We start from the raw sequence: 13,023 nt of genomic DNA on the forward strand, positions 1-13,023 counted from the left end.
AGGTTAAGTTACAAGCTGGGCAACACATCATCATGAAACGAAAAGAAAATTCAAAATGGGAACCGGCGACAGTAGTTCAAAAACATGAATCTCCAAGATCTAACATTGTTCGTAACAAAAAAAAATGGGGAATTATATCGCCGCAATCGTACACACCTTCGTCCAACAAAGGCGTGTTTTACACCACATGGGGACGACCGAGAAGATGTTCCTTATCTACATCCGGAGGATAACCACCAATCAGAAAATAACCACCAACCTCCAGCTGATATTCCATTACCAGTACCAACAACAGAGGGAACAGAACAGATATCAAAAATGTCAAATTTTATTAAAAAGCAACATTTGAGCCACGTGGGGATTGAGTGATGTGATTATTTGCCATGATTTTCACATCTGTCTTCTGCTTGCCGTCTTGGGCTTGTTGTCAACCGGCATGTTCATTTCTATATTATTTAGTCCATTTCGTGTTTCCTTTTAACAAAAGAACTTAAACAATCCCAAAGAGATGGTCATTTTGTGTATTTAAAAAAAAAACAGGTCATGACGGACTTTCTACTAAACTGGCCTCCCTTTGTAACACGTGCTTCGTGGACACTTACGCCATTTTGCTGATACAGTCGAGCACGGCCGTTTATCGCTACACGCACGTTGAATTGTATATCTCGCCTGCGTATTTTATCGTAAACAAATCACAATCGTCCTTTTTATACCTTTGCTTGAATATATTACCACATATACTTTCGTACTTTTATTTTCATATCAACCAAGGACGAATACAAAAAAATAGGTCCTTGTAACAACTGATCTTGATTATTCACTAAATTAATTTAAATAAAACCACAATTTACTTAATATATAATGTTAACAGGAGATTTGGAAGATATCTGCATTTCAAGACATGACTAATCAGGGAATCGTATATAAACATCGCAAACGAAAAAAATGTTTCAGCCGACGTAGCTTCCCGTTTTGGCTGTGTAAGTGGAATCTAATGATTCGTTTATTCCTTACGTATATAGTCCACAAGTTGTTCTAGTTGTATCGGCTTCGATATTACTTCAAAAGATTCTCGGGCAGCGAATCCTGATGAAAGCAATATCTTTATGGTGACTTTTTCTATTATAATAATGTAACACTGTTTATTCCAAATAATATATCGATCTTCTTGTAAGTAATACAATTGTATGAACAATATACGAAACTACGAAAAACTGGGAACAATTAAATCCCTATTTTAAGACGTCGTTTTATCAGCCCCGATGCTCTAGTTAAGTTTAACCCTATTTATTTTAGCCCAATTGCATCGAAAGCCTCAAGCTTCGTGTAACCTCTCAAATCCGTCTCCTGGGCCAAGCTAGAAACAGTACTTGGTGTCTTTGGGGGAGATCTAAAGAACGCCCCCGCAGTGGGGATCGAACCCGTGACCTCCCGGGCGCTAGGCCATATCCATTACCCCACGGCGACCTTGGCCCCGATGCTCTGCGTACCGCAAAAAATTGCTTCTTTCGGGGAAAGTTCAGAATCAAAAGTGAGAGAAAAAATTAAATGGAAAACGTGTATTTTTTTCTTTTTATTCTGAGCGCGAGACACGGAATTGTCTTAGATCGTCACGAGTTTTTCGAGACCCTGATGATTTTTGACTTTCGTAAAGTTCATTGTATTATTTGGCAAGTTAGACGCTCAAACACATTTTTTTCTGAAAATTGAGCCATGTTGATTGTGGTGCAGCATTCTGGATCAGCAGTTGATTGATTGCATAAAACACCTTTCTCGCGGAGCATTCCGAAGATAGTTGATGTATGTATTGGTGATGCAGCGCTAAAGGTTTCTACGAACAAGGTAATGAGTTTCCCATGAACGACTTTACTGCCGTACAGTACGGTAATGCGGATCTTGGCCAAAAGCACCTAGAAGTAATATTCAATATGTGCATTTCCTGTCAACATGTATTTCACTGATAAATAAATGCGTCATTTCATACATTTTAAACGGGTGGATCTACAAAAATAAACACTGAAGAACGGCTTTTTTTGCAAGTTTTAGATTTTCTTATCGAAATTCGCCTTGAACCTGTTCACTTATTTTTTTGTTAAAACATTGACCAGATATGAGCACAACGTGGGGTTAAAGGGTAACGCTCAATGCGTGACATTAAATGCGAAAAATGACCATAACAAAAATACATGTAGTTAAGTCAGTAGCTACATAATTTACCAAGCAAGTTTTAAAACACTTGCCACCAAAAACATGATTTGGAGACTGTCGTATATTTATATAGACGATGTTAACATTTATATGCATACCTCTATTTGATAGAGTTTTAGCCAGTCTGCTTTCAAAGTCGATGTCTTTGAGAAGCTCATATAAACTTTGTACGTATTCAAAGCGTCAAGTAACGCTGATTGTATTCAATAGATACAAGATTCAGAGTCGAGTGCAAGCAGACGAGACATTCGACCAGTTTGTCACCAATTTGCATACATTGGTTAGGGACTGTGCATATCCTAATCCGGACGAAATGGTTAGGGACCGCATCGTTTTGGGGCTCAAGAGCAAGAAAGCCAGAGAAAAGTTCATTTGTGTTGGCTCAGTTTTAACTCTTACTAAGACGGTTGATATTGTCAGATCCTATGAAATAGCGAAGACACAATCACAGACAATGCAAAGTGCATCACAGACAATGCAAAGTGTGTCAAAAGCAGCAGTATCCATGAATGCCATTTCGGAAAAAAGGATGAACTTTAAACCAAAATATGAAAAACATGACAAATATCAAAAACGTGATTAATATGAAAAAAAAACAAAGCGTGCACTAGATGTGGAAAATCACAGGGTCATTCTTCAAATGAAAATTGCACAGCAATTAGTCAGAAATGCAACAAATGTGGTAAGATGGATCATAATGCTAGGAAATGTAGAAGTAAAACATGAACAACCATATAAGAAGAAATACGGGAAAGGTGTTCATCAGCTAGATTATACATCACAATCTTCCGATTCAGATGCAATGTATGTCGGTATGGTAATCGAGCTAAGTGAAGAGACTTACAATATAAATTCCATGAATTCAGATTGGCTGGTTGATGCAGAGATAAACACGAGACCAATAAAATTACAACTAGATACAGGGGCCAAGTGTAACGTTATGTCAGAAGAAACATTTAACAAAGTAGGCCTTGGGTACAAAGTGAAAGTCAACAAAACCGTGCTGAAATCCTACAGTGGACCCATTTTAAAAACTATCGGGCAGGTACATTACCGGTAAAAAGTAAAAAATGAATAGCACAATGTAAAATTTCAAGTGGTACAAATGAAAAATGCTGAAACAATACTGGGAGCAGAGTAATGTTCTGAATTGAATCTCGTGCAGCGGATCAATACAGTAAATCAGAAGAAATCGGTACTAAAGGACATAGAACATAATTTTCCAAAAATATTTGAAGGTTTGGGATGTTTGCCAGGAAAACATCACATAACAGTTGATCCTAGCGTTGAACCAAAAGTCCACCCACCAAGAAAAGTGACGGTAGCTATTAAAGAGAAAGTAAAACAAGAATTACTATCCATGGAAAAACAAGGAGTGATTGTTCAACAGAAAGAACCAACTGATTGGGTAAATTCTATGAAAAAGAGTCTTTTGAAGCATTAAAATATGCTGTGAGTACAATGCCAGTACTTCGATACTTTGATCCTCAAAAGGAAATCATATTATCTGTAGACGCACCATCAAAAGGAGTTGGTGCAGTACTTCTTCAGAACAATCAGCCTATAGCATATTGATCCAGAGCTTTAACTACAGCACAGCAAAATTATGCGCAAATTGAAAAAGAGGCTCTCGCGATTTCATATGGCTGTACCAAGTTCCACCAATATGTATTTGGACAAAACATAAGAGTTGAAAGTGATCATAAACCACTACAGGCAATCTTCAAAAAACCGCTACATCAAGCTCCACCGCGTTTACAAAGAATTGTGTTGGCTTTTCAAAGATAAGACATTGAGGTTGTCTACAAACCAGTGGCGGAAATGTTTCTTTTCGGTTTGCTTAAGTAGGGCTTTCTTGAATGAAACAATAGAAGACTTGAATTCTGAAGAGTTAACGTTAAATCTAATATCATATTTGCCTGTCTCAAAAGAGAAAATGGAAACATTTCAAACAGAAACACACAATAATTCAGCCATGAAAGCATGAAAAGATGTTGTATTGACTGGTTGGCCAACCAGTAAAAAAACTGTTAGATTATAGAGTACAACCGTACTGGAACTTTCGCGACGAAATTTCGGTAGTTGACAATTTGTTGTTTAAAACTCACAAACTGATAGTGCCTGAATCATTGAGACCAGACATGTTGGACAAAATACATGAAGCACATCTTGGAATCACCAAATGCATCAGCAGAGCTAGGGAAACGTTGTTTTGGCAGGGAATGTCCACTGAAATTGAAAATAAGGTGGCCGCATGTGAGAAATGTGCAGAAAACCAAAATAGAAATCCAATAGAACCATTAGTCATTACAGAAGTTCCAGAAAGGCCGTGGTCAAAAAATAAGCGTGGATTTATTCCAATTCAAGGGACAAAACTACTTGCTTTCTGTTGATCGATTCAGTTCATGGCCTGAAATCGCGAAACTAGACGACTTGTCGAGTGAGAATACCATAATGTATTTAAAGAGCCAATTTTCAAGATATGGCATACCAGATGAACTCTATTCAGACAATGGACCGCAGTTTTCCAGTGCTTGTTTTACCAAATTTGCCAAGTTTTGTGCATGTGACTAGTTCTCCAATGTACCCACAATCTATTGGACTGGTTGAACGAGGGGTACAGACAATAAAAATCTGTTAAAGAAAGCCAGTGATTTATATTTGTCCATCTTGATCTATAGAGACACTAATATAGAAGGAATAGATAAATCGCCAGCACAATTATTCCTCGGTAGACGACTAAAAACGAAACTACAAATAACAAAGCCGCTTTTGCAGAAACGACTACCATCAACATAGTTAAGAAAAAACGTTTTCTGCAGAAAAAGAACAAAAGCCAATTTGATAAACACTGTTCGAAAGAACAGGTTAAGTTACAAGCTGGGCAACAAATAATCATGAAACGAAAAGAAAATTCAAAATGGGAACCGGCGACAGTAGTTCAAAAACATGAATCTCCAAGATCTAACATTGTTCGTAACAAAAAAAATGGGGAATTATATCGCCGCAATCGTACACACCTTCGTCCAACAAAGGCGTGTTTTACACCACATGGGGACGACCGAGAAGATGTTCCTTATCTACATCCGGAGGATAACCACCAATCAGAAAATAACCACCCACCACCAGCTGATATTCCATTACCAGTACCAACAACAGAGGGAACAACCGCCCGTTCAGGTCGAAACGTTAAGATGCCACCAAAATACAGTGATTTTGTGATGACAAAGTGATCTGTAGTGTTAATAGGCATAATAAACCCCAAAATACAGTGATTTTGTGATGACAAAGTGATCTGTAGTGTTAATGGGCATAATAAACCCTTGCAGTCACTTGTCAAGATATTTAGCTGAGTTGCATAAATAACAAATAATTAAGAAACTTCATTTTAATTTGCTGCTAAGACAATAGGTGTTAATAACAGTTCATAGCTCTAGTCAAGTGTTATACATTTTATTATGTTTTTTTTTTTTTTCTCTTCATTTTAAAGAAATAACTTCTGAAAATTTAATTAAGCATTACATGTACATGATGATGATACAATATAAACATTCGGAACATTCCACCAAGAAACATTCCAGAAGTCCAAACAGTTGGGACATTCCATCAACAAGAAGTTCAGTGATCATTTTGTTTAAGTAATATATATTAATGTACTGTATGTTTTCAAAGACTTCAACTGCATGTTTCAAAGTTTCTCTGTTATATTTAGGACTGCGTTCGAAGCCTACCTTAAAACATAGAAATTATTGGGGAAAAAAGGGGAGATGTCGTATATTTATATAGACGATGTTAACATTTATATGCATACCTCTATTCGATAGAGTTTTAGCAAGTCTGCTTTCTAAGTCGAGGTCTTTGAAAAGCTCATATAAACTATGTACGTATTCAAAGCGAAGTAACGCTGATTGATTAAAACGTCATCAAATGGAATCGAGCATGTTCGTGATTATATTACAGAGACGACGTGTCGCAAGCAGTACCGGGGCCAAGGTAACAAGTTCATGTCTAAGCATACGTGGTCACTCAAATTTTCCGGAGTGTAACTCTGTCTTTGAATTTCTTTAAATAAATAGCCACACATGATCAGCGTTTTGAAGCGATGCGAAATGCGTAGCACCGAGATATCGAACGTCATATAGACGTATCGCCGGATCGTACATAATGTCTTTATTTATGCATTTTAAAAACCCATGCCGCATGGCTGGACGGTGAGCTTATTCTTCCACCGAGTTCTCCGATTTTCCTACAGAGCACAAGAACACAACAGAAATTGATTTTTTTTCATAATTATATGGTTGGACCTTACAGCTAAAGATCTAAATCTGTCTATCGTAACTGAAGTAATTAAATTATGTAGGAGCTGGGACACAATCCATGTTTTCAAATTATGGAGCATCTGGTGCAGAGGAACGCCTTAAACTTCGAAATACACACAACTATGTACCACTTGAAATCGAAGCGCTTCGGCGAAATATAATTTTATTGATTTCTCAGAATGACGCATTTTGCCGTGCATTTATAATTGCCACATTAGCTCATTGTGTTCAGACGGTGTGAGATATGCAAAAAACGGTGTCTCTAGCTCAATTGTCAATGTAAAAGGCACCAGTACATCATGCCATCTACGGCTAATTATGCAAAAACAACCGTACCGATTGCCCCACATTTAGAAATTCAATACACCGTTCAAGAAGGTGTGCAGAAGCGTAAGAAGGGTAGAGTTATAAAATTACACTCCACAAGTATTGGACAAACTTGCATGCGTTATAAACATAATTAAAGTTTAAAAAAGATCATATCTGGGATTTATTTTGATTAACTAGGATCAAAGTATAAAGCGATAATTATGTATTGTTTGTCTGTAACAGAAAAACAATATAAATTAAAAATGAAAAATATCAATAGAAAAAAACTGCTATTTTATATAATTAAATAACGGTCTAAAATCTCAAACATTCATTAATCTATATCCATGCGTTATCAATTAATTAACCTAACTTCACTTATTTCAAAATTCCACGTTGCTTTAGTACGCGGTCCAATTGTCGTCATTTATCAAAATGTTTTCAGCTAAAGGGACATCACTTATATGTCGCAACGATGAGGGATACGCTGTAACGGCTTTAAGACCTTTGCGTCCTATGGTCGTCATCGCTGTGGCCCAAGGCTCGTCAATGTGTTCGTTTAGTCGGCAGCGTGCACTGTTCGAACAATTTTAATACAAAATTGTTTGGCGAATACCCGGGTAGCCGGGGTAAATTTGGCCTACTTTGGCTCAAATTAAATCTTTTCCCCTGAAAGGTCACAGGTGCAGGTCGGGCTGCAAAGACCTCGTGAAGAGGCAAGTAGGACCTGTAAATAAACTCTGATATACACACAACCTGAGAATATCTCGTGAAGCATCTGTGTCAGCACACATGACTTTGTAATGTGGCTAGAATACTTCGTCATGCTATCTCTTATCAATGGATTATTTATTACCCCATGGAAGTTTATGGTGATTACGAGTTGAAAAAGTTACATAGTGCTCCTTTAAAGCGTGTGTGTAATTCAGAAGTTTATTTTAAAATCATCACTGATTCTTCACGACTACATTATGTGCAGACTTTCCCCTGTGATCTTTCAGGAGAAACTATTAAATTTTGAACCAAAGTAGGTCAAATTTACCTTGGCTGCACGAGTATTCGCCAACGAAATAACTTTGATCCAAATAGACGAGTGCACGCTGGCAATTTAAATTGACAATTAAAAAAAGACTTTCTTCTCGCTCTTTGCACGCTGCGCCGCTTTTATGGCCCCTCTAAACGCCACAAGCCGTCGACCCGAACCCCAGAACGGTTTCCCCAAAACGTTTAGAGTACTGAGAACCGCCGTCCTGGGACACTCCCACTATCTCATAGGGCCGCACCTTAGAAATCCTGGCCTGTTTCTCTACACGAGGTCCGCCCCGTCCGTCCTCTAAATTCACACCTCAGCTGCTCCCGTACCTCTTCCGGCGATGTAGTGAAACCACTATCCACGTACGGACAATTACAATTCGCCTTTGCGATCCTTCCAAGTTCTTGGAGTCAGCGTAGTCAGCGGGAGTGGACGTTCGAGTCGAGGTATGACGGTACTCGCTTGATTAACAGAGCCGCCCGCAGAAGTTCCCATATCCGACCCTCCTCAGACGATGTAGTGAAACCACTATCCGCCTACGGACAATAACCATTTCGCTTGCCGAATCTTCTGAGTCTTCAAGAAAATCTTCTGCGGATGACTCTTGCTCCGGTCGCGACGTGCACGCTCCAGCTGTTGACCGAGCTCTTTTAAACTAGAGAATATTATTACATTTAAAGAGTAACCTTGATTTTTTTTAAATCGCAATTTTCTTTTACATTTTCACCTTTAATGAGGGACCTATACAAACACCCTAATTTTCGATTTATGCAAATAAAATGTGCACCACACGATGCATTAAAATTTAACATTTGTAAAAATACGAACATGTAGAGCATAGAGCCTGTAATGACCGAGCTTATTAAAAATAGCTGCGGGAATGGTTTATCGGACTGAAGGTGGTTAAACTATTAAAATATGTCAAAGATTTTTCTTTCAGCTTATACAAAGTTATGAACATTCAAAAAAGGCAAATTAAATGTGCACCACACAATTCATCAAAATGTAGCATTTGTAAAAATGACAACATACAGAGTATAGAGCTTGTAGTTACAGAACCTTTTGAAAAATGCTGTGACGTATGTTCATCGGATTTAAGGAAGTGACTTTTTCCTCATATTTGACATTATTAATACGCAATATTTACATAAAAATGGCACATACAATGTTAAATGGATGGCAAGGAAATGAATTTTGTATCATGCCAAACTTATAAATAAATATTGCTATTTTTGACGCCTTTAAGTTTATGAAGACTCTGATCATTATTACGAAATAACGACTGCAGCAAGCATTTGTTGCTTCAAGATGTTAATAAAATTTTGTTTCACACTTTTATTTTCAATCTTGTGTCTTACTCTTATAAACATTTGACATCATAATGGCACTATCTATGTCAAAATACGTTCATACGAACAAATATTTTAATAATCACTGGTATTTTATGATTTAACGGTTACCCTAGCAACCGTTATTTTTATTAGTTATTAAAAAATAGTCATGCAAGACTATCAGTAAAAAGTGGCAAATTCAAAAACCTTTTAAATTAGTTAGAAAAGTACGGTTTAAATGATTAAATTAAACCAAAAGGGTGGTGCGGTGGTCGAGTGGTAACACTCTGGTCAACCATTCCAGAGGTCCCCGGTTCAAATCCCGACCGGGGCACTGGAAATTTCAGCAATGCTTCAAGTGTTTCCCACCCAACTAGAAATGTACTGGTATGAAACCCAGGTAATTCTCGCGTGTATCGGTGCTATACACTGAGCACGTAAAAGAACCAAGGTATCTATTCGCAAAGAGCTAGGGTATCGCACCCGGATTCCTTGTATCCCAATACTGTCTCTTCTGCTTGCTGTCTCTTCAGCAAAACCAAAGGACCCCATTGGAAATAAGTGCTTGCACTTTCATGGGTTATCCTTGACCGCAAGGTCAAAATAAATACAATACATACATACAAAAGGTTTAAACTGTTTTTGTGGTTTTTGTCATTTGTTAGTCGCATATTCACCGTATGAAGTGTGTGTAATTAATTGCACGTGTATTAAAACCATATGTAAATGTTCGTTAATAAAAATTATACTACGAGGGATAAAATCATTTGTGTTCTCACATTGCTTATTATGAGTTTATTTTTTCACCATCGAATGAAACATCTTAGAAAAATAATTTTCGATATTAAATTGAAGTCAAACTGTGTTATTTTGTAGCAAACTTAAAAATTTCGGTAGCCTATTCAGTCTTTCAAGAACGATTTCCATACCGACTGAACGAGTACTGCAAACATTTGCGGTTAGATAATGAAACGATTTGCGTCTTATCATGACACTATATTATTTTTCTCATCTTGAAAGCAATGCTGTGTTATAATCGATAGCCCATTATGTCTTCCCCGGACGATTTAGTGACCGAGGACCGAGTCAAAATGCGAATTACCATTTAAACACATTCCACACTGTGTCACGTAGTCTTTAAAACACAATGGACGTACACAACTGAATTTCAGTGTTCATAGCGGTTTATTTCTATTGATTTGATCATAACACAACGTTTTCCCCAATCTCCACGCAGAGTTGTCGTTCCTTGCTCTCACATACAACTCTGCGAAAGGCTCAGCACGCCATTTTGTCTATAAAATAGCTAAAACCGAACAAACGCATTCAATGTATATTTGATTGGATATTTAAGATCGCATGCATTAAATTAAGAAATATGACTTTTAAATGTACGATAAATCGTGCAAATACTTGCGAGTTTTAATGCAACTCTTTGGAACTATTGTATTGCCCATTTGCGCAGATAGAATCATTCCACGCACTTTACATATGTAAATAATTGAACATAATGTTTATTGAGTGACGTTAAGAATTGCTTCGACGTGTGTATGTTTGTTGGTTTCTTAACAACAAAAAACCATATCAATTTTATAATAATGAATTAAGACTGATATAAGATATCATGGTATGAGATGGTTTTCTTTAATGCAGTGAATGCAATGTAACCGTCGTGCAAGAGATTGTTTAGTATACTGTAACCTCAATGATGAACGCTTGGTATGATCATGACATGAATGAGACGCTTTCATAACAATAGTCCGTTCTGAGCCCAACACAGAGGTGAATGTAATATAACCGTCGTGCAAGAGATTGCGTTTTCCCATGTTCGTAAAATATTCTGAACTACAATCATAACGTAGTGGCATATCGGCCCCATGACATTAACAAATTGTGTGACCGCAATACCCTGACATGTGCGTAGTACTCCTCTCTACTGAAGAACAATACATTGATATTGATTGGAACACCCAATGGTGACGTGTACAATTTCCGACGGGAATGTGTGCAAAACCACGTGCCCAAAGGTAGCGACGTAACATAATATATGCAACGGAATTATATTACCAATGAAATGGACTTTATATGCAAATGATTTTTCTTTAAATATTTTTTATTTTGCTTTACACAATGAAATAATTGTTTTATTGATGACTAAGTAAAATAATATTAGATTTTTCCGTTTTTCTCCCGTTGAACAGATAAAGAATTTTGTTCATTTAAAAGAGTACATTTAGAAGCCCTGCTGCGTCTTTGTGAATGCATTTACCTGCCCCTGTGACCTTTAAGGAGAGCTGTGTTACGCTATTATAACGTATCACGCAATGGACTATTTCATAAGGCAAAAATGTTATCTAAAGTATACTCTTCCGCTCCGCGACTTCTTTCTCAATTTGACTGGCATAATGCACTACTTTTAATTAAGTAAACTATACCTCCGCAAACTATTTCTCGGCGCGGATCGCCTTCATTCCTCGATTTTTGAGTGATTTGGTGAACGGTAGTGGTCTGGGTACCGATTTTCAAAACGCCACTATTAAACTTAGTTGTTCTTAGGAACAACTAAAAATGTTATATTCACCTTTAGATACTTGCTTATCTAGTCACTCCAATTTTTATCACAGAGATATACGGGTCAATTGGTTTGTAACGAAGTGTCTTATCCCGATCTCGTCATCTTCAAAGCTGCGTACAAAGTTTAAACGAACTTCCCAGGCGATGCAAACGTTGATGATGGTTTCATAAACATATAATAAAACGTTCGACATGCTTTTTATCGTTATTTTCTTTCTTTGTTGTATATCGAACAAGAATAAGTAGCAAACGTGTAAGTGCACACCTTGCACCAGAAGGTATTTCTGCGCTCAGCTGCGTAGCCTGTAAAGGCATTTGTGTCGATCAATGGGTATATAAATCACCTAACTAAAGTTTCATTTAAAACAGAGATTGCTAAATCGCTAAACCTTTGTAATAAAGGACATGCATACGTTCAGATTTTAACTATTGATCAGTTGATAAGGGAAAATATTAAATAATATGCCGGTACGTTATGTATATAACTAAAGTGGTATGTATTGGTTTATCCCGATTGATTGGCAAAACTAGAAAATGTGTCATATAAACGGAACGTTCCACATTACCATATACATGTATTTTTATGCAGGTGCTGTGCCCTTGTATTGGTGTACATAAGTAAACGAAAACCATAGACTTTAGCGCTTAACAGAGCTTCTGTGTAGCCGTATTAATTTGTGTAATGCCCGCTGAACGTTTGCAACAAGGCAGTGATTTATTAAATAGAACAAATGGAAACTTCCAATCAGAATTCGTGTCTTCTGAAAGCAGCATTTGGCTAATTAAATCACAGATGAAATGTAGAAACGACAACAAAAAGATACACATTCCTTTTTTTAGATAAATAATTTAAGCGCATGTGATGATGCTATACGTATGTGCATACTGGCATGCTGTTGTAAAGGTAATTTGAGTAACACTTGTTACAAGAATGTCTCCTGATTTTTCTGGATTTTTCATTATTTGAGAATTAAACAATAATTCTTACCCGAAACAATGGGCTCCATTTGAAAATATGTTCAGTCAAATCTTTAAGAGATGACCGTCTACAATTTTGTTTGAAATTATTATGTACGCTCTTACAAGCAGGTAAGAGATCCGGCTTGAATTCGGACTCTTATGTTATTCATGCGAACAAAATTAACCCTAAGAGTTATATGCATATTCTTTTTTGATAATATTTGTAATTTATAAGAATATATATTGATATAATTTATTCGTTGCAGCTTTATCAAATGAATGTCACCAT

This window comes from Dreissena polymorpha, chromosome 3 (assembly GCF_020536995.1).
Source record: "Dreissena polymorpha isolate Duluth1 chromosome 3, UMN_Dpol_1.0, whole genome shotgun sequence".
Taxonomy (NCBI): Eukaryota; Metazoa; Mollusca; class Bivalvia; order Myida; family Dreissenidae; genus Dreissena; species Dreissena polymorpha.